This window comes from Puma concolor, chromosome F2 (genome assembly GCF_028749965.1).
Source record: "Puma concolor isolate L17-30 chromosome F2, mPumCon1.1.hap2, whole genome shotgun sequence".
Classification (NCBI taxonomy): Eukaryota; Metazoa; Chordata; class Mammalia; order Carnivora; family Felidae; genus Puma; species Puma concolor.
Genome location: NC_141684.1, coordinates 12,283,951 through 12,307,394, shown reverse-complemented (window position 1 = coordinate 12,307,394; position 23,444 = coordinate 12,283,951). Strand labels below are relative to the sequence as shown.

At 41.2% G+C, this 23,444-nt stretch overlaps 1 long non-coding RNA gene across 3 annotated transcripts in view; it reads right to left on the bottom strand.

The window, feature by feature from the left end:
* Window positions 1-2,719: 2,719 nt before the first annotated feature.
* Window positions 2,720-23,444, bottom strand: part of LOC147571833 (uncharacterized) — a 179,033-nt gene continuing 158,308 nt past the window's right edge. For all 3 annotated transcript variants that reach the window (XR_015246656.1, XR_015246658.1, XR_015246657.1), the window contains exons 3-5: window positions 21,603-21,679; window positions 5,633-5,869; window positions 2,720-5,259 (exon numbers count right to left, since the gene is read on the bottom strand). This is a non-coding gene — a long non-coding RNA (uncharacterized LOC147571833). The remainder of the gene's footprint in view (window positions 5,260-5,632; window positions 5,870-21,602; window positions 21,680-23,444) is intronic.

Genomic DNA, 23,444 nt, shown 5'->3' with positions numbered 1-23,444 from the left:
TCCCTTTCACATGAGCATGACAAAAACAAAACACCTCCAGATCCCATGACTTCCTGGCTGGCATTCTGTAGGGGTATGGAAAGAGTGGCTCTGTGTTTGCCTTTATTCCTGGTCAATATTGACTTGCACTTTATCATTTATATAGCATTTTAGACCTATGTTTTTGCATGTTGTGGCTACTTTCTCATTTGTCTTTCTGTCTTAAATATCACTTCCTCAGAGAGGGCTTCCTTAAGGAATCTATTTCAAGCAGGTCCATCCCTGCCTACGTATTCCCCAACACCGTGTCCTGAACAGTCCCGTCAATCACCTGCCGTTGTTGTGGGACATGCCCACCTGTCTCGATCTGCCTCTCTGACACCAGAGTGTGCATCCCGTGACAGCAGGGACTTGGCTCATCCCTGAATTCCTGGCGGCAATGTTTCTATTTTATCCATCTGGCAGGCTGCCAGCTCAATGAGTATGTTTGTGAATGAATGAATGCTTCTCCATTTTAGCTTTAGCTTCCGAAAGTAGGAGGGTGCTCTGACTTCAGCATAATCCGAAGCAAGTATCTCTCCGTTTCCATTTCACAGAAGACAGTGATTTGGGAAGGAGAGTCTGCCTACCTGTGGTTGGGATTTGTGGAACAGAGAAGGGGACATTTCTTTTTTATTTTATTTTTTTACATTTATTTGTTTTTGAGAAACAGAGTAAGACAAAGCGTGAGCGGGGGAGGGACAGAGAGAGGAGGAGACACAGAATCTGAAGCAGGCTCCAGGCTCTGAGCCAGCAGTCAGCACAGAGCCTGATGCGGGGCTCGAACCCACGAACCGTGAGATCGTGACCTGAGCCGGTCGGATGCTCATCTGACTGAGCCACCCAGGCGCCCCAAGAGGGGATCATTTCTAAAGCTGGTGGGGGCTGAAATGGAGGATGAGGAGGTGTAAGCCCAGAGCCCAGTAGCTCGGCCCGCAGCTATTTGGGCTGGAGGACCCCTGGGAAGGGGCTGCAGGCAAGGAGGTGACTGGGATAGATCTGCTGACTCAGGGCTTCTATTGGCCACTGGGGCCACTGCCTTCCAAGTTTCCTGAGGGCAGGTGGCAAGAAGTCAGGGAGGGATGTGGTTAGGTTGGATGAGCCTCGTGTCAGAGGCTGACAAAGAAAATAGCGGGAGTGACGAGTCTGTCTTCTCTGACTTTGAAATCCTGGTGCCACATCCCCCCTTTCCTTCTCTGTCACTCAGTCCCGCCTGTTCTGTATCAGCCAATCTCCATCTGCCCCTTCCTCACCGTCCACATCTCACCCATGGCTCACACCCACGTCCTTTCTTAACAAAACCTTCTGTTTTCAGCTCTTTCCCATTTACTCCAGTGTCTCCTCCAGAGCGCCCCTGAGGTCAATCTGATCATGAGTCAACCCCTCCCCCAGTGTCTCCCTACTACTAGGTAAGATCTCAATATCTTAAATATTGACACAAACCCTTTGGGTGCTGCCTACAAGGCACCCATTCAAACTTCCATCCCTGCTTCCCTGAAGCCAGTCCCATGGAATGTTCCATTACTGAGGCAAAACAGGGCTATTTCCTTCATCTTTGCCTGTAATGTCTTCTATTTTCACACCAAACTTCTACTCTTCCTCAAGATTCATCTCAAATACAAACACCGCTGTGAAAACTTCCCCAAGGCTCCCCAGGGAGAGTTATAGGCTCTGTCCACCCTGTCTCCTCTCTCTCTCTGCCCCTGCTTGGCTGTGTAGCTCTCTCAGGGCATGTTCTGACTCCCTCTCTCAGCCCCTCTCTCCCCTATCCACGACCCTCGTTCCTTCTTTCAAGGGAATATGATGTAGGACATTATACTTTTTCTGTGTAAATCTGTATCTTTGTCCTCACACTCAGTTGCATTGTGTGATGTCTCAGACTGGCAATAATCTCTTACCTTTTTTGAATCCTCAATCCTGGGACACAACAGACTCTAAGTTTTTGTCAAGGGGGGAAAAGAGAACCAACAGACGGGAATAAAGAGGAAGGGAAGAAGAGCAGGAAATCAGTGCCTGAAGTGAGTGAGCATGGACCAGGACGTGGTCCACATAGTGACCATAGAAAGGACTTTAATGGCCGTAGGGTTGGTGCTCGGTGGTCGACGCCACTGAGTCCGGACAACTGATGCTGGTAACGATGGGGCCCAAGAAGCCACTTCAGTGGTTTGCATAGGTGACAGAGGAAGATTTTAATTAAACCTTGTAGTCTTGGGGGCCTGGGTGGCTCAGTCGGTTAAGTGTCCAGCTTCGGCTCAGGTCATGATCTCGTGATTCTTGAGTTCGAGCCCTGTGTCGGGCTCTGTGCTGACAGCTTGGAGCCTGGAGCCCGCTTTGGATTCTGTGTCTCCCTCTCTCTCTCTGCCCCACCCCTGCTTGGGCATGCTCTGTATTTCAAAAACGAATAAATGTTAAAAAAAAAAAAAAAAGACTTGTAGTCTAAAATCTGATTGGTTTCCCCCTTAATAGCTGTGAAACCTCAGGAAAACTGGGTGCTCACTGAGTGCGTGCATCACCTCACCTGCCAGTGGGGATAATACCTGAATTCTTAAAATTGAAAATATTACCTTAAATAGATTTATGTGAAACAAAACATTTGTAAATTGTTTAGATCAGTGTTTGGTACATAGAAAATTATCAAAAGTTAGACTACATAAGCCCACAAACGATACTAAGATAATCACACTGGGTCATAGCTCAGAGATCCATTAACACGCCCCTTTATTCACAACTGAGGAAACAGGCCCAGACGTTGATTATCGGCACGGGGATGGGAACAAGCCCTTCTCATGCAGGTCCCGTGTTTTCTGACAGAAGTCACGGCTGTGAAGAGGTAGAGGAAAGGTCCTTTAAGAAAAGGAAAGGATTAGTAATCATTAGTGCCAAGAGCGATTTCATTTGCTCCTAGCATCCACCCAGAGAAGGCAACGTTCTCCTAGATTGGCAAATAAGGAAATCAAGGATGTGGCCACTTTATGAAGACGGAGGGGCAAAGCATAGTCAGTAGTAATCCCATCCCGCCCTTTCCAGACAGGCTGGCCTGTGAAGATACCCCGTACCTGCCATGGAATGCCATAGACTGGTAAGAAAACAAGCTATGCGTTGAGTAATGAGAAAACAGCCTCCCAGTTTAGACAAACATTATTCTAAGTCACTCCTGTAGTAATGAAAAGGGAAAGTGGACTAGGAGATGAGTCAAGTTGTTTCCAAAAAAGAACATAAATTGATAGTTGGGCTAGTTGCAGAGTCCTGGTTTGTAGGTTACAAAGCACTAGCTTTGGATGGTTGCTTTGAAATGCGCGAGGAGGAGAACAAAGTGTAATTATAAGATTTTCTTTCCTATGTCAATGTTTTTGTGTGTCTCTAAAAAAAAAAAAAAAAAAAAAAAAACAACTTGAAGTCTAGGAAAACTCACCAGCTAACTTGCAGTCATTTTTTACAGCTTGGTAGGTACATACTTTCTGAATATTACTCAAAATTATGCTGCCTAGACATTTATAAACACAAAGCATAAATCAAATGTTGCCAACTCTCCTGAAGATAGCCCCTGGTTTCTGGATTCCTGGGGCACACGTTCTGAAACGTGTGCATGTGGAGTATTGCCAAAATACAGGTTTAGGATGCTTTTATGGTTGACATGAGAGCAATGTATATAAGGTTATTTTGAGACTGTTAACTAGATCAAAATATGTTTATTTCATTAACAATTCCTGAGGGAGAGAGGAGGGGAGAGGGAGAGAGAGAGAATGGGAGAGAGAGAGGAGAAGGAAGAGAGGAGCCAGTGGAAGAGAGAAAAGAGTGAGGGAGGGGAGGAGTGAGGAGGGGAGGGGGGGAGATAATGAGAAGGGGGAGAGAGGGAATGAGTGTGTGTGTGTGTGTGTGTGTGTGTGTGTGTGTGTGTGTAAAGTCATCTCAGCAGTTCTGGGATCTTTATTCTCAACTTCAGACAACACTTTTTTTTTTTTTTTTCAGTTTCTGTTTTCCGGATACTCCAGTTAGTAATTGGCTCACATAAATCACTTTGCAAGATGTTAAGAGCTAAGGTTACTTTGAGGGAAGTCAGTGGGAGGCTATACATAAGGCCGTTCTGAGGGTGTGGAGAACTGCCCCATGCTGGCAAGTGGTGTTAAGCCTGAAGTTTTTTCAGGTTCTTGTGCGGGCTGCATGAGGTTCTGATTCATGTGATTTCAGTAGAGCGTCCTCGTCATCCCCTCATGGTACTGACAGTCTAGAGACAACAGGTGGGAATAAATGGAGAAAATCATGTTTCCAGGAATGAAGCCACAGGGGCCGGCATGAGGGCGTTGAGGGCTAGAACCGGCTGCCAGGTTCTCTGGAGAGACGAAGCATGAGAAGAACCAGAGGGGAAGGAGACCCTCAGAGAACACAGAGGATTCCGTCATATGCAAGGGGACTGTGGCCACATGGTGGGAGAACCCCTGTGAGTGGGCCAATGGAGTCTTTCTTGACAGCTGACTGTATGATGTACACCTGGGTCATGGGGCTTCGGAGCTTCAGAATGGGCTTTTTTCCCCCCTCTGTTTTTGGTTCCCATTTTTCATGTCTTTGCGTCCATCAAAAACAGCCAGAGCAATCTCCACATTATTTTTCAAATAGCTCTTTTCTCCCTCATTGGGCACTATGACAGTCTCCTCCTGTGGATAATTAGGAATCATCAGTTGAAGGATGTTTATCCTATAGACTAATGTGGAAACCTCTGTTTTCAAGTAGAAGCCTTCTATAAAGAGGCAATAAGATTTATACGAAAAACAATGGTATTTAGAATGGGGGGGTTCAAATGGTGGTCCTGCCACCTTCAAGGTGAGGCATTTGGTTCACAACCAGGCAAGCCATCTTAATCTCTTAGCCTCAGTTTCTTCTTCTTGCAGAATGTTGAAGATTAGAACAGATAGTGTGTATGTGTTTAGTACAATTCTGGATCAAAGAGGTTACTTGGCTGAAACCAGCTTCCTTACGTTCAAAACCTCTACTTGGCTTTTCACTGATGTTAAACCAGTATTAATGCCAGGTTAATTTAAAAAAATATTCACTGATCTGCTTCAATTGAACTCAGTCTTGAAGTTCTGAGAAAACCATCCCAGTTAAACCTTATAATACACAGATGACGTATGTCAGAATATTATCCACTGATGAAGTTATTCTCAACTGGGCAGTGGAGAGGGTTGATGGCTCCGAGGGCATTCAATGAGGGAAGGTTTTCTGACCATCTCTGGGGTTCTAGAGCTTGAGAAACCAAAACAGGAGAAAAAAAGGACAAATTGGATTTATATTGATTTCCTTTAAAATACATTTAGAGAAAAAACAATTTCTTAAGCAACTCTTTTATTTATGGCGAGGCACAAGCCTCAGCCACAGAAGGCATAAATTCTCAGATGAGAAGCTACCACGCAAACACCTAAAATGCACAGCAACTGAGGAAGCATACACCGTAGTGGAGGGGATTAACTCAAGGAGCAATGTATTCTGACTCTGGCCACCCAGGGAGTTTCCATTGATTAAGGGATATCAATAAGTTGATAAGACTCTTGACTGATACGTTCTGAGCTTGAAAGCAGGCAAGAGCCATCGGCCATTGCCTCACGAGTGCCATACCCACCTCTCACTCTGACTCCCTCTTCCCTATTGGGTGTGAAACTTTCCGGTTGAGAAGGAAGCACATCCAACATCATCTGCACCCTCTTCTCCCCTGTGGAGTGGCCTTGGTGTCAGCGCAGCAACAGGACCTCACCACCTCTTGAGGCAGCCCGTTCCAACCGCAAACACCTGCAACGATTGGACCAGTTCTTCATAGTGCCTGGCGCCCTGTGGTCTCCACCTGGTCCTAGTTAGGCTCCTACAATATCGAAGATGAGAAAAACCCCAAAGCAGCCAAGTGTTAGTAGACATTCAACAACCAACCCCCAGTGTCTTACATGTGTATCTGTGTACACATATATTTATATTTAAACATATTGCTATAAGAAAAGCAATACACAAATTAAAAAGTCTTTTTAATTATAAATTTCATATAGCCAACTGATTCTCACTAAACATTAATTCTAACATTACTTCATGCTCAGCACACCAAGTATATTCACTGTCACCATTCAACTTTATTATAATATTATTGACTATATTACCTATACTGTACTTCTATTTGTCTTCTATCTGGCAACCACCCATTTTTTCTCTGTATTTAAGAGTCTGGGATTTTTTTTTTTTTTAGATTCCACATGTAAGTGAAATCATACGGTATTTATATTTGTCTCTCTCTGACTTAGCATAAAACCTTCTAGATTCTCCATGTTGTCACAAATGGCAAGGTTTCATTCTTTTTTATGGCTGAGTAATATTTCATTGTGTATACATACCACTTCTTTTTTTTTTTTTCAACGATTATTTATTTTTGGGACAGAGAGAGACAGAGCATGAATGGGGGAGGGGCAGAGAGAGAGGGAGACACAGAATCAGAAACAGGCTCCAGGCTCTGAGCCATCAGCCCAGAGCCTGACGCGGGGCTCGAACTCCCGGACCGCGAGATCGTGACCCGGCTGAAGTCGGACGCTTAACCGACTGCGCCACCCAGGCGCCCCAACATACCACTTCTTTATCCATTCGTCTATTCATAGACACTTGGGTTCCTTCCATATCTTAGCTATTGTAAATAATGCTGCAATAAAACTATACGTGCTTGTATTTTTTTTCAAATTAGAGTGTTTGGTTTTGGGGGGTAAATACCTAGTAGTGGAATAACTGGATCATATGTTGTTATCATTTTTATCTGTTTGAAGAAGACCCATACTGTTTTCCACAGTGGTTACGCCAATTTACATCCTCACCAATAACATAGGAGAGTTCCCATTTTTATACATCCTCTCCAACACTTGTTATTACTTGTTTTTTTTTTAAGTTTATTTATTTATTTTGAGTGAGAGCATGAGCAGAGGAGAGGCAGAGAGAGAGAGAGAAAATTGCAAGTAAGTTCCACAGTGTCAGCACAGAGCCCGACTCGGGGCTCGATCTCTTGAACCATAAGATCATGACCAGAATTGAAATCAAGAGTTGGATGCATAACTGACTGAGCCACCCAGGTGCCCCTATTTCTTGTCTTTTTGATACTAGCTACCCTGACTGGTGTGAAGTGTTATCTCATTGTCATTTTGATTTGCATTTCCCTGATGATTAGTGATGTTGAGCATCTTTCCATGTGTCTGTTGGCCATCTACAGGTCTCCTTTGGAAAAATGTGTATTCTGGTCCTCTGCCTATTTTTTTTTAAAACAGATTAGTTTTTTGTTTGTTTGTTTTTGTGTGGTTTTTTTTTTTTTTTTTTTTTGGTGTTGAGTTGTAGAAGTTCTTTATATATTTTGGATATTAATCCCTTGTCAGTTATATTAATATTTACATATGCTAATCAGTTATATTATTTATAGATATCTTCTATTCACTGGGTTGCCTTTTTGTTGATGGCTTCCTTTTCTGTGCAAAAACTTTATTTTGGTGTAGTCACAATTAATTGTTTTTGCTTTCATTTCTGCTGCCTGAGGAAAAATATCCATAAGTATGTTGGTAAGGCTGATGTCCAAGAGATTACTGCTTATGTTTTCATTCAGGGGTTCTATGGTTTCAGGTCTCAGATTTAGGTTTTTAATCCATTTTGAGTTTATTTTTGTGTATGGTGTAAGAAAGTGGTGTTACCAACATCATTTATTGAAAAGACTGTCCCTCTCTCTCTGCCCCTCCCCCGTTCATGCTCTGTCTCTCTCTGTCCCAAAAATAAATAAACATTGAAAAAAAATTAAAAAAAAAAAAAAAAAAAGACTGTCTTTTTCCTGTTGTATATTCTTGCCTCCTTTTGTTGAAGATTAATTGACCATATAGGTGTGGGTTTATTTCTGGTTTCTTTATCCTGTTCGATGAATCTGTGTCTATTCTTGTGCTAATATCATACTGTTTTGATCACTATAGCCTTGTGTTATATCATGAAATCTGGGATTGTGATACTGGGATTGTGCTTTGTTCTTTCTCAAGATTGTTTTGACTGTTTAGGATCTTTTGTGGTCACATACAAATTTTAGGATTATTTATCCCAGTTCTGTGAAAAGGCTTTCGGAATTTTGATAGAGATTAGCTCAATCTGTGGGTTACTTTGGGTAGTATGGACTTCTTAATAATATTAATTCTTCTAATCCATGAGTATGGAGTATATTTCCATTTTTGTCTTCAATTTCTTTTATCAATGTTGTTATAGTTTTCAAAATACAGGTCTTTTACTTCCTTGGTTAAAGATATTCTTAGGTATTTTATTTATGGTGCAATTGCAAATGGAGTTGTTTACAAATAGTAATAGTATTACTTTTTGCCAATTTGGATGCCTTTTGTTTCTTGTTATTGTCCCATTACTGGAGCTAAGACTTCTAGTACTATGTTGAAGTAAAGTGGTGAGCATAAGCATCCTTTCTTCTTCTTGACCTTTAGAGGAAAGACTTTCAGTTTTTCACCATTGAATACGATGTTAACTGTGGGCTTCTCATATGTGGCCTTTATTATGTTGATGTATGTTTTCTCTGAAACTCCCTTTGTTGAGTTTTTATCAAGAATGGACATTGTATTTTGTCAAATACTTTTCCTACATCTATTGAGAAGATCATATGGTTCTTATCCTTTTGCTTGTTAATATAATGTATCAGGTTGATTGATAATATTAAATAATGCTAATATCCTGAAATAAATCCCACTTTATTGTGGTGAATAATTTTTAAATGTATTTTTAAATTCACTTTGTTAATGTTTTGTTGAAGATTTTGCTCAATGTTCATTAGGCATATTGACATGTAGTTTTTTCATTTTGTTTTTGTAGTGTTTGTCTGGTTTTGGTATCAGGGTAATACTAATTTTGTAGAATGTTTTTGGAAGCTTTCCTTCTACTTCTATTTTTTTGAATAGTTTGAGAATAGGTATTAACTCTTCTTTAAATGCTTGGTAGAACTAATGTATTCTTCTCTTTCTAGCTCCCTTAGGTGTAAGGTCAGCTTTTTTTTTTTTTTCAGATTTTTTTGTTTGTTGAGGTATACCTGTATTGCTATAAACTTCCCTCTTAAAACTGCTTTTGCCGTATCCCAAGATTTTGGACCAATGTGTTTTCATTTTCACTTGTCTCTAGGTATTTTTTTATTTATGATTTCTGAGTGGACCCATTTATTGCTTAGTAGCATGTTATTTAGCCTCCATGTATTTGTGTTCTTTCCAGATTTTTTTTTCTTGTAATTGATACCTAGTTTAATACTGTTGTGGTGAGAAAAGACACTTGGTATGATTTCAGTCTTCTCAAATTTACTGTGGCTTTTTTTTTGTGTGGCCTAACATGTAATCTAGCCTGGAGAATGTCCCATATGCACTTGAAAAGAATATATATTCTTCTGGGTCTGGAATAATGCTCTTTATATATCTATTAGGTCCATCTCGTCTAATGTGTCATTCAAAGCCACTGTTTCCTTGATTTTTCAAGCTGGATGATCTATCCACTGATGGACATGGGGTGTTAAAGTGCCCTGCTATTGCTTTACTGTCAATTTCTCCCTTTATGTCTGTTAGTACATGCCGTATATATTTAGGTGGTCCTGCGTTGGGTATATAGATAATTACAGTTGTTATATCCTCTTATTGGATTGATCCCTTTATTACTATGTAGTACCCTTCTTTGTCTCATGCTATAGTCTTTGTTTTAAAGTCCATTTTGTCTGATAGAAGTATTGCTACCCTGGCTTTTTTTCCCCCCACATCCATTTGCATGGTATGTGTTTTTCCATCCCTTTACTTTGTCTATATTTGTCTTTAGATCTGAAGTGAGTCTCTTGCAGGCGGTATATAGATGGGTCTTGTTTTTTAATCCATTCAGTCACCCTATGTCTTTTGATGGGAGCACCTAGTCCATTTACATTTAAATTAATTACTGACAAGTATGTACTTACTGTTATTTTGTTAGTTATTTTCTGGTTGTTTATATAGTTCTTCTGTTCCTTTTTTGTCTTTCTTTCTTTGTGGTATGATGGCTTCTAGTCTTATGCTTGGATTCCTTTCTTATTATTTCTTGTATATCTATGACAGGTTATTGATGTGTGGTTACCACTGGTTTCATATAGAACATCCTATGTATATAGCAGTCTATATTAAGTTGCTGCTTGCTTAAGTCAAACAAATTGTATAAGTACTAAAGTTTTACCTCCTTGATGTTTTATGTATTTGATGTCATAGTTTACAACTTTTTATTTTGAGTACCCTTGACTGATTTTTGTAGATATAGCTGATTTTACTACTTAGGTGTTTTAACCTCCATACTGGCTTTATAAGTGATCAATCTATTACCTTTACTAAATGCTTATTTTACCTATGAATTTTTCCCATAATTTTCTTCTAGGTGTGGCCTTTACTTTACAATGAATTCCCTTTAACATTTCTTGTCTGATTTAGTGGCAGTGAACTCCTATCTTTTGTTTGGTAAATTCTTTATCTCTTCAATTCTGAATGATAACCTTGCTTTGTAGAGTATTCTCAGTTGTTTTTTTGTTTTGTTTTTTTCCTTTCTGCATGGTGAATATCCTGCTTCTGACCCTGGCTTGCAAAGTTTCTGTTTAAAAAAAAATCGGCTAAAGCCTTACAGAGTTTCCCTTTTAGGTAACTTTTTCTTTCTCTTGCTGCTTTTAACATTCTTTTTGTTGTTACTTTTGCCATTTTTATTATTATGTATCTTTTATTATTATGTGACCTCCAAGGGTTAATCTTGTTAGGGGCTCTCTGTGTTTCCTGGACTTGGATGTCTGTTTCCTTCTACAGACGGGGAATGTTTTCAGGTATTATTTCTTCCAATAGATCTTCTACCCCCTTCTGTCTCTCCTCCTTCTGGGATCACTATGATGTGAATGTTCTTACACTTATTGATGTCACAGAGTTCCCTTAACCAATTCTCATTTTCGTTGTTCTTTTTCCTTTTTGGCATTCAGCTTGGTTGCTTTCCATTACCCTATCTTCTGGAATGCTGATCCCATCTTCTGCCTCCTAATCTGTTGATTCCCTCTCGTGTATTTTTTTTTAATTTCAGTTATTAAATTCATCTGTGTGTGTGTGTGTGTGTGTGTGTATCTTTTCTACCTCTTTGTAGAAGTTTTCATGGAGTTCATTCACTCTTAAGTCCAGTGAGTATCTTTATGACCATGACTTTGTGTGTGTGTGTGTGTGTGTGTGTGTGTGTTTTAATATAATTTATTGTCAAGTTGGCTAACACACAGTGTATAGTGTGCTCTTGGTTTTGGGGGTAGATTCCTCTGACTTATTACTCCCATACAACAAACACCCAGTGTTCATGCCAACAAGTGCCCTCCTCAATGCCCATCACCCATTTCCCCCCCTTCCCCCACCTGCTGCAATCAACCCTCAGTTTGTTCTCTGTATTTAAGAGTCTCTTATGATTTTCCTCCCTCCTTCTCTGTAACTATTTTTCCCATTCCCTTCCCCCATGGTCTTCTGTAATGTTTTCACTCATATGTGGAACTTGAGAAACTCATGATATCTTTCTCTGACTGACTTATTTCACTTGGCATAATGCCCTCCAGTTCCATTCACGTTGCTGCAAATGGCAAGATATTATTCTTTTTCATTGCCAAGTAGTATTCCATTGAATATATAAACTACATCTTCTTTATCCATTCATCAGTTGATGGATATTTAGGTTCTTTCCATAATTTGGCTATTGTTGAAGGTGCTGCTATAAACATTGGGGTACATGTGCCCATATGAATCAGCACTCCCATATCATTGGGATAAATCCCTAGTAGTGCTATTGCTGGGTCATAGGGTAGTTCTCTTAATTTTTTGAGGAACCTCCACACTGTTTTCCAGAGCAGCTGCACCAGTTTGCATTCCCACCAACAGTGCAAGAGGACTCCCATTTCTCCATATCCTCGCCAGCATCTGTTGTTTCCCGACTTGTTCATTTTAGCCACTCTGACTGGTGTGAGGTGGTATCTCAATGTGGTTTTGATCTGTATTTCCCTGATCATGAGTAATGTTCAGCATCTTTTCATGTGTATGACCGTGACTTTGAATTATTCATCAGGTATATTGCTTATCTTGGTTTCTTCACTTAGCCTTTTTATTTTGTCTCATCCTACACTTAAGACCGAACCTCCGGCTCCTTTTTGTCTAATCTGTTTCTGTGTATCAGGTCAGCTATGTCTCCTGGTCTTGAAAGTAGCGGCCTTGCGTAGAAGAGGTTCTGTGGTGCCCTCCAGCACAATCCCTCCTGATCACCAAGAACCAGACATCCCAGCATGTCTGGGGGTGCTGCATGCACCCCACTCTTGTGGCAGAGCTGCGTTTGCCTTCAGCCCCACCAGCTGCCGAGCCTGCTTCGCCTGCTGTGGATGCACTGGGCAGGGCTGATCCCCACGCTGTTGAGAGGCCTGAGGCCACCACAGGCTCTTTGGCAGGTGGGGCTGGCAGTCAGGCTAGCTGTCTGCAATTAGCCTCTCGGCCACAACTGCAGGCGCACCGATGGTCGGGGCTTGCTCCCTGAGCAGCCAGCTAAGGGGCAGGCCACTGAAACTGCAGGTGCTAGTGTGTACGGTGATTTCCCTCACTCCCCAGGGCAGGAGTCACTTCGGAGTGGTGCCAGTCCGTGATAGGGCTGCTCGTGGGGCAGGAGCCACTTTCAAGGAGGTCTCATGAGGTGGGCAGGTTGGATGGGGGCAGGTCCACAGGGGGAAACACAAGGGCAGGGCACGCAGTTTTTTAGCAAGGTAGATGGAGAGTGTTAGCACGGGCTCCCACAAGCGTCCACCCATCTAGGCTGGGGTTGTGGGGGGAAGAGAAATGACACTTGCCGACAGTTTGGTTCCCAGAGAAATCTCCTGAAGATCCCTGCCCCTCCAGCACATGTTCTGAGATTAGCAAATAAATCTCTTTCATGTATACCACAGGCTCTTTTCAAATTGCTGCTTCTGTGCTTTGTCTCAGGGTGAGTTATTTATTAGGCTGGCTCTTAAAGGGTGGGGCCTCAGTTTCCTATCGACCCTCAGGCTCTCTGAGTTCTGCTGACTTTAAAAAGCTCCTGACATTAAGCCCTACTGGTTTTCAAAGCCAGATGTTAAGGGGACTCATCTTCCTAGGTCCCCAGTGTCAGGGGTCCCTTGTGTGGGGTCTAATCCTCCTATGCTGGTGGTGTCCTTCCTGTTTGTGGTTAGTCTCACTGGGAATTTGGTTCCCAACCATGTCTCTGCCCCTCCTACCCTTTTCTAATATGGCCGCCTTTCTACGATTAACCATGGAAAGACCATTCTGCCAGTCCTCAGGTCATTTTCAGAGTTCATTGTATATATAGTACATGATATATATATATATAGAGAGAGAGAGAGAGAGAGAGAAAGAGAAGAGAGACAGAACGAGCTATAGAGCTATTATGTCAGTGAGTCCATGGGATGAGGTGAGCCCAGAATCCTCCTACTCTACCCTCTTTCCTGAACATGTCGGTTGATATTTTTTCCTTTCTGTTAATGAGATAAAACAACAGAGACATGTTGGCACTTCTCGTTTATTAATGAGGTTGAGTAACTTTTCTGAATTGTATAGTAGTTTTCAAATATTAGAGGAGTATTTTGTCATTTTTTTTTTGTGCTACTCACATGTAATACCCATAGATATGACACACTTTTTACTTTATATAATTGTTTTCTATCAATTTCATAAGTCCACACAACCAACAAAACTATAAACCAAGCTTTGATTTTTAGCATTTGCTGATTTCCATTGTGTAAATACTCTTGCCTGGTAGGTACCAAGCCACCAATAGGGCCTTGCTGAACTGAAAGCAAGGAAATAATGGCAGCACAGCAATGTACACTCTTTCTCCCATAGAGATACACAATATAAATGGACTCAAGAGCACAGATAGGCCAAATGAAGTAAAAAAAAAAAAATTAGTAAATGAGTTTTGAATAGGTTTTATTTTAATGTTATGAATGTTCATTTAAACGTTTAATGTAAATGTGAAGTTTATCTAGTTTGTCAATGATGGTTCTGTTTAAAACTAGCTCACAAATTTTTTTCATATGAAATTTATTGTCAAATTGGTTTCCATACAACACCCAGTGCTCATCCCAACAGGTGCCCTCCTCAATACCCATCACCCACCCCCCATCAACCCTCATTTTGTTCTCAGTTTTTAAGTCTCTTATGGTTTGCCTCCTTCCATCTCTGTAACTTTCTTTTCCTTCCCCTCCCCTAGGGTCTTCTGTACACTTTCTCAGGATCCATGTAAGAGTGAAAACATATGGTATCTGTCTTTCTCTGTATGACTTATTTCACTTAGCAGAACACTCTCCAGTTCCATCCACGTGGCTACAAAAGGCCAGATTTCATTCTTTCTCATTGCCACGTAGTATTCCATTGTGTATATAAACCACAATTTCTTTATCCATTCATCAGTTGATGGACATTTAGGCTCTTTCCATAATTGGGCTGCTGTTGAAAGTGCTGCTATAAACACTGGGGTACAAGTGCCCTTATGCATCAGAACTCCTGTATCCCTTGGGCATATTCCTAGCAGTGCTATTGCCGGCTCGTAGGGTAGTTCTATTTTTAATTTTTTGAGGAACCTCCACACTGTTTTCCAGAGTGGCTGCCCCAGTTTGCATTCCCACCGACAGTGCAAGAGGGTTTCCGTTTCTCCATATCCTCTCCAACATCTCTTGTGTCCTGAGTTGTTAATGTTAGCCACTCTGGCCAATGTGAGGTGGTATCTCAGTGTGGTTTTGATTTGTATTTTCCTGATGAGGAGCGACATTGAGCACCTTTTCATATGCCTGTTGGCTATCTGGGTGTCTTCTTTAGAGAAGTGTCTATTCATGTTTTCTGCCCACTTCTTCACTGGATTATTTGTTTTTCGGGTGTGGAGTTTGGTGAGTTCTTTATAGATTTTGAATACTAGCCCTTTGTCTGATACGTCATTTGCAAATATCTTTTCCCATTCTGTCAGTTACCTTTTAGTTTTATTGATTGTTTCCTTCACAGTGCAGAAGCTTTTTATCTTGATGAGGTCCCAATAGTTCATTTTTGCTTTTAATTCCCTTGCCTTTGGAGATGTGTCAAGTAAGAAACTGCTGCGACTGGGGTCAGAGAGGTTTCTCCCTTTCTCCTCCAGGGTTTTGATGGTTTCCTGTCTCACATCCAGGTCCTTTATCCATTTTGAGTTTATTTTTGTGAATGGTGTAAGAAAGTGGTCTAGTTTCATTCTTCTGTATGTTGCTGTCAAGTTCTCCCAGCACCACTTGTTAAAGAGACTGTCTTTCTTCCATTAGATATTCTTTCCTGCTTTGTCAAAGATTAGTTGGCCGTACTTTTGTGGGTCCAATTCTGGAGTCTCTATTCGATTCCATTGGTCTATGTGTCTGTTTTTGTGCCAATACCATGCTGTCTCGATGATTACAGCTTTTAGTAGAGGCTAAAGTCTGGGATTGTGATGCCTCCTGCTTTGGTTTTCTTCTTCAATATTACTTTGGCTATTCGGTGTCTTTTGTGGTTCCATACAAATTTTAGGATTGCTTATTCTAGCTTCGAGAAGAATGCTGGTGCAATTTTGATTGGGATTGCATTGAATGTGTAGATTGCTTTGGGTAGTATTGACATTTTAACAATATTTATTCTTCCAATCCATGAGCACAGAATGTTTTTCCATTTCTTTGTATCTTCTTCAATTTCCTTCATAAGCTCTCTATAGTTTTCAGCATACAAATATTTTACATCTTTGGTTAGGTTTATTCCTAGGTATTTTATGATTCTTGGTGCAGTTGTGAATGGGATCAGTTTGTCTTTCTGTTGCGTCATTATTAGTATATAAGAACGCAACTGATTTCTGTACATTAATTTTGTATCCTGCGACTTTGCTGAATTCATGTATCAGTTCTAGCAGCCTTTTGGTGGAAAATAAAACCATCAGCTCTCACAGTCCACTCCAGCACACCATCACTTATATAGACACTGTGATTCAAACTGCTGATTTTACAGATGAGGAACTGGGGCCTTGGGCAGAAATGAAAATGGTCCAAAATTCAGTAATTTGCTTTGGGTTTTGTCAGCAGAACCATGGATTTGATTCTTGTTGTTGCTACTTTACTATCTGAGAGTTTCTAATTAGGCTATTTGACCTTCTGAACCTGAGATGCCCTTTGTGTTTTATAGAAATAATAATTACTAAATAGAATAAAAAGATATCTCCAGTCCTATACCTTGCACAGTAGCTGATACTTGGAAACTGCTCCATAAATGTGAGCAGTAAAGGCAACTCTGATCTCAATGCCACATGACCACCTTTCCAATCTCTATAGACATTCTAACATTCCACTAAATATTACTTAACTGTCCGACCCAAGGTCTTTCAAAAACTCGATACTCAGCACTTGGTGCTAGTAACACAATGGTAACACAATTATTTTCTAAAAATTAGTTTTCTTCTTTGACTGTCTATATTTAATAGCGTCATGAATTAGGGACACCTGGCTGGCTTAGTAAAGCACGTGCCTCTTGATATCAGTGTTGTGAGTTGGAGCCCCATGTTGGGGGTAGGGGTGTCCTGAATTAGGGCTTATTTTGGTTTTATTTTTGCTGAACTTCCCACAACTAGGAATTAAAGTCTGAGTGTTTTATTTCGAGAATGGTGTTGGTGGGGCACCAGGGTGGCTCAGTCAGTTAAGCGTCTGACTCTTGGGTTTCGGCTCAGGTCATGATCTCATGGTTTCGTGAGTTTGCATCCCTCATCGGGCTCTGTGCTGACAGCGAGGAGCCTGCTTGAGATTCTCTGTCTCCCTCTCTCTGCCTCTCCTCTACTCATGCTGTATCTCAAAACTTAAAAAAAAAAAAGAATGGCATTAACAAACCAAAATGTGTTGAGAGGAGACTTTTATAATAAGGGATCTCGAAGCTATTGTGGTTTCAGAAAGTTGAAGGCAGTGAGTTTGTGTGCCCTGGAGAAGGCGAGACTAGAGACGAATATTAGATGGAAAATCATATAAAACATGGAGCTTATTTGACCAGGATTATAATACCAACTTAATCATTGATGTTCTCCTTGAGCCTCCGTGAAAACATAGTGGCAATATTAAATGAACACATACATGAGTGATACATAACTCACCCAAAATTAAGCACTGTTTAAATAAAATTGTGGAGTTTACTAACATCTCTTGAGCCTGAATTCCCTCAGTGGTGGTAATGAGATGACGACAGTCTCCACAATAAGTTATCAAGGTTACAGTTATGTAACAGAGACAACGGTACTTGGGGCACTGGGCAGATGGTTTCTATCCTTATTATCATTCCTCAGCTTACTACCTGGCTGATCACTTGAGTCCCTCAAAGAGCCGAGGGGAAACGGGGCAGGAGCTAAACTATATGTTCCAGGGGTCTGTGTGCTTCAGGAAAAGTCACAGGTTTGGAGCTCTGGCTTCACGAAAACAGTTTTTTGATGGACAGAAAGAAGTCTTAGAATGAGTTTTTGGGGACACTGATATAAGCTTAAATAGCCAAATAACTCACCTGTGATCCCTACACCTCTAACTCCATGATGATTTTCAAAAAGACTGTGAAAATACGATGGGATAGATTTCTTAAAGCTGGTGAGTGGCAGAGTATATACCTAGGTCTGCACATGGATCTGAGCATGTTTGGGGACAGGGACAGGGAACCATATGGCAAAGAGGGTCATTTTACCTACTCCTGTCTATCCCTTGGTCGTGTACTCATTTAAAGGGCTATTGTTGGGGCGCCTGGGTGGCGCAGTCGGTTAAGCGTCCGACTTCAGCCAGGTCACGATCTCGCGGTCCGTGAGTTCGAGCCCCGCGTCGGGCTCTGGGCTGACGGCTCAGAGCCTGGAGCCTGTTTCCGATTCTGTGTCTCCCTCTCTCTCTGCCTCTCCCCCGTTCATGCTCTGTCTCTCTCTGTCCCAAAAATAAATAAAGGGCTATTGTTGATCCTCTCTGGTAGGTAGGTAAGGCCAAGTGATTACATTCTAGCCACAGAGACAAAGGCATAATTATTTTCTAGAATTTCTGTCAAGGATCCTTTAAAGAGAGTCAATATGGGGGCCCTGGTTGGTTCAGTCGGTAGAGCATGCCACTCTTGATCTCAGGGTTGTAAGTTTGAGTCCCACATTGGGTGTAGAGATTGCTTAAAAATAGAATAAATGAATGTCAATGTCATTTTTTTTCTTCACATTTAAAAAAATTTCCTTCTGGCCTGCAACTGGGATGTGATGGCTGGAGTTCCAGCAACAGCTGTGTAGGAGGATAAAGTGACTTTGGGAATGAAGTGATGAGGTAGATCTGAATGACAGAAGGAATCCAGGTTCTTGCTTTTACAGGATAGTCACAATCTTGCGTGGGGACATTTACCTTCAGATTCCCTTTGACATGACAGAGAAATACACTTTAGCCATAATTTTCAGTCCCTATGACAATGTCAGACATATTCAAAGTCAAGGAGAGGACTCTACATTTATCCTGATCATTGAAGCCTAGGGCTTTAAGCCAAAGCCACTAATATCTCTATGGGCAGAGAGACTCCCAGTGACATCTAGGTTCATTAATAATAATTAATAGTAAGGAAGCTGACAGCTAAGCCCATGAATAATGAAGTTTCTATATTAAAAACACAGAGGAGAAAAAAACTACTGCCTCATGCCTTTGGCCACTTCCAAATTGTTAGGAATTTCCTGAATCAGAGATTTTACCACCTGACCACCTCTTTTATTAACATTTGTGTATCATTTACTATGTGGTTAAGTACCGTTCTAGGTACTTTAAACACATTGATACATAGAATTGGCCAAACAAACCTTTAAATTTGGTACAATTATTGACCTTCCTTTCAAGTCAAGATACTGAGGAAGACTTCAGTTGTCTGAAGTCAGGAGATAGAAAGTCAAATGTCGAACTTGGACTATCTGGATCTAGAGTCTACACTGGTACCAGTACTCTATGCTGTCCACTAAGAGAAGGGAATCTTGTCACAAAGTTGGCTTAGAAGCCCCTTGCTGACTTAGTTCCACCTCCTGATGGAAACAAATTTCCAAGGGAAAAGTGGGACAGGAATCCATTTAACTTGACTTTTTAGAAGATCCTGGTATGGCTACTACATTTCTCAGACCACCTTGTGGAAACTAAGTGGTTTGCACAATGCTCCTATCATTCATCAAGGTGCACATTCAATATTAATATTGTCCTAGAGAAGAAAGAACCAGTGCAGGGTTACTAGTCAACTAAGATCAAGAGAGTGCGGCCTAGTGTTCTCCCCAAGATCTTTTAGTGGCTTTTGTAAAAATATATGAAGTTTATTGTCAAATTGGTTTCCATACAACACCCAGTGCTCATCCCAAAAGATGCCCTCTTCAATGTCCATCACCTCCCCTCCCTCCCACCCCCCATCAACCCTCAAGCTTGTTCTCAGTTTTTAAGAGTCTCTTATGCTTTAGACAAATGTAAACAAACGTGAACATAGAGAGCCCCCATTAACGAATGACCAGTACGTGCAAAGTACTTCTAAATAAAAGGCACCTTTACATCTTAGGCTGTAAATATTATTTTTTGTAGCTGAGTGGCCTCAGTACCAGCACCTCAGTGGCAGCTTTGAGATTTGAGCCTAAGTCCAAAATCCTACGTTTTCCTTATATTACTGCGCACTACTTTTCCAGCACAGAGATCAAAAGCAAAACCGTGCTTTATAAAAACAATCTCATCCTTCTTTCTTTGTGCCTTTTCATGTCTTAGTATTTTCATAATAAAGAAAAATGGAAACATAAACGTTTGGAATCTACAAGTCAAGATATTCAAAAGGTAAGTCATAGATACGGAGAACGGATTGGTGGCTAAAAGAGGCAGGGGTTGGGGAACAGGAGAAAGGGGTAAATTATACCTTCTAGAGGTATAATTCCTTATCAGCACATCTACTAGGGGACATTCTTCTAGGTATATTGGGTCACAGTGAATATTTCAATCTTTCTTACCTACACAAATCTTACTGCAAATGTTGAAATGAAGGCCCACAGAGGAGAACGACTTTACCAAGGTCAGCTGATCCCCATATCCAGGTTTGGGAGCCCCATTTCAACGCTGCCTTTCTAAAAACAAAATACTCCTTTCCTACAAGAATCTATTTTCGTCTCTTTTCCTAAGCCAGGGAACCATAGCAATCAAATTCATTTGAAAAGCATGGAAGAGACGTGTAAGTCTAACTTAGTCTATTTTTAATGCATGAAGAGATTACCCTTGTAGAGTAAACTGCGAAGTATTCCAACCTTATTTAGCACATGGAAACAAGAGGGAACACAAAGGCCACAGCTGAGCCCCTCCTCTCCCCTGCCTTTCTAACACTGAGGGTAAGTTGGTAGTTGAGAGAAATGGCTGCCTGGTAGGGACCCCCACCCCCCTCATTACCCAAGGCCGCCGAGAAGAGGAATACCCCTCAAGAACAGGGCCTGGTGAAAGTGCTTAGAAACAGTCTGAGCTGAAACAGTGCCCTTCTGATTCCATTTATCAGTGGTGGTGGTGGCATCTTTTGAAGTGGATTCCTTCAGCCTTGGCAGGAGCGCAGAACCACCCACAGAGGAGGAACTACCACCCACAGACTCCATGAGGCTCCTCAAGGAGGGGGTACCCCACAGCTGGGTCTGGCCTTGCTGAGAGCAGGCTGCACCAGGGAAGAAGAGGAAAACCCGCCGACTCACGTCTTTGGCCACTTCCAAATTATTAGGAATTTCCTGACCCGGGCTTATATGCGTAACTTTTCCATCTGGGATAAGAGAAGTCATGGGCCTTTTTTCTAAATAAGAGGGAAGAAAGCATTCAATACGATGAGTATTTTAGAGATGTTCTATATACTAGCATCCACCCTTGTCTATGGCGCCACCGTATTGAAGAGGCTAACGTCACACAAATTGTATCAATGGGCTCCCTTGCCATTGAGCTGCCAGTTGGCTTTGGCTGGTTGGAGGCACTAGTGAGAGACACAAAGGGCTAGAAAGGAGTAAAGTCAAGCTACGTATTATTCCAGTCCTCTTTCTGCCAGGTCCCCTTGGGTTGGTTGAGTCCCTTTTTTAGTGGTCAAGCCCTATCAAGCAGTTTTCTCTCCACAGAGTCACCTCGTCCTCTGTCATTTGCGGAAGTCTTAGTGAGATTGTCAGAGTGACATTGGGCGGATATTGAGTGATCTAAGCTGGGCCTCAGACTTTGAATCTTAACTGATACGGAGCTAGAGAAAGAGAACTAACGATGCCTGTGTTGGAGCCTTGAAAAAACAAAGTTCAGTAGCTCCTAACAGATTCCTGGAGCTATGCTGGTCCCATCCTTTTTCAGGTTCTGATTCTTTAAGTGTTTCCTTAAATGTTGTGATTCACGCACATTCAACTGAAAAGGCACTTATAACTGACAAAGTAACTTGTTAGAGGTAACACAGCTAGTAAGTAGAAAATACAGGATTCAAATCCAGGTTTGTTCCCAATACACTATACTAATGCTTACACATGCAAAGAATTTAGAAGTCCATTACCTGTACAAAGAGATTTGAACTCAGTCCACTGTTAAAAGCTGAGCAAGTTATCAGAGATGTCTCTGTCTGGTGCCTGGCTATAGGGGAAAATACAAAATAAAGAGCAATTTAGAAAACTGTTATGACCAATAGAATTCTTTCTTTGTACAGCAGAGAAACGAACTGATCATCAATGTATAAAACCATAGCCATTTGCAAAAGACTTTTCATTCTCATTTCTAATTCTCTTTTTCACTGCTCTCAGTTCTGAGAATAACTAGAGAAAGTAGCAAATATTTATATCTTATTGACAGTAGGATTTTGTAGTATATGGTATCTGCTATAGATTGAATTTTTGTGCCCCCCCACCCCGCCAAATCCATAAGCTGAAAAGCTGATATCCAACACGGGGTTCCATGGTGTCATAGTTAGCACTCTGGACCATGAAAACTTAATATCCAACGTGGTGGCATGAGGAGGTGAGGCCTTTGGGAACTAATTAGGTCATGACGGTAGAGCTCTCATGAATGGTATTTGTACTTTTTTGAAAGAGACACTGGAGAGCTCCCTTGCCCTTTCTCCCCCTTGAGGACCCACAGAGAGGGCATCACCTGTGAATCAGGAAGTATGTCCTCACCAGACACCAAATTTGCTGGCACCTGGATTGTGGAGTGGCTACCCTCCCGAACTTTGAGAGATTTCTATTCTTTATAATTTATACCGTTCATGGTATTATAGCAGCAGGAGCAGACTAAGACAATATCTTAATTTTTAAAACTATCCTATTCAGAGGCCATTTTTGTCCCGTTTGTCAGAGGAGGAAATAAAGGCAACATGGGCCAAGTCATAATTGCAAAAGATCCAAGACCTAAAATTTGGTTCACGTGCTTTTTTGCTGCACTAATATTCCTCAACAAAAATGCTACTGGTATTCTCGAGACAACCCAAAAATACAGGCCCTGGTTTAAAACCCCAAAAGAACATGAACCTATTTAATGTATATTTTTATTCCACTTTCCCCCTGGAATTCCTATACTCATTCTTTTCGTTCTAAATGTGGTGGAAAACATCTTTGTTGCTTATTTTAGAATTAATCTATTTTTAATTGATATTTCACATGTAATCTTATATTTTTCAGGTGTATAACATAATGACTCCATATTTTATACATTGCAAAATGATCATAAGAAGTCCAGTTAACATCTGTCACCTTACAAAGTACAAATTTTTCTTGTGATGAGAACTTTTAAGATTCACTCTTAGCAACTTGCAAATACAAAATACATTAGTATTAATTGTAGTCAACATGCTGTACACATCTTAACTTTGTTGCTGTTTTTAAGAAGTGACAGATGAGTATAGTTAGCAGAAGATTAAGTGTGGGCTCCTATATGAGGAAATCTTAGCATCTGATAATGCAGAACCTTCTGTGTTTTAAAATAATTTTTTAACGTTTGTTTATTTTTGAGAGAGCACAAGCAGGGGAGGGGCAGAGAGAGAGAAAGGGAGACACAGAATCCGAGGCAGTCTCTGAATTGTCAGCACAGAGCCTAATGTGGGGCTTGAACCCACAAACCTCAAGATCATGACCTGAGCCGAAGTTAGATGCTTAACTGAGTGAGCTACCCAAGCTCCCTGAGCCTTTTGCTTTCTAATAGCTGCCTTCTGAGATGCCAATCGGTGACGAGTCACAGTGTAGGAGACCCAAGAGGCACCTGGGAAAGAATGCATATTAGCAACTCCACATAATGTAAAAGCTCAGATATTAAAGGTTTATTGGCTGTATAAGGATGTCTGGCACTCTCCTTGGCACAGTGAATACAGTGGTAAATAAAACTGAAAAGTTCTGGCTTTCATTGAGGG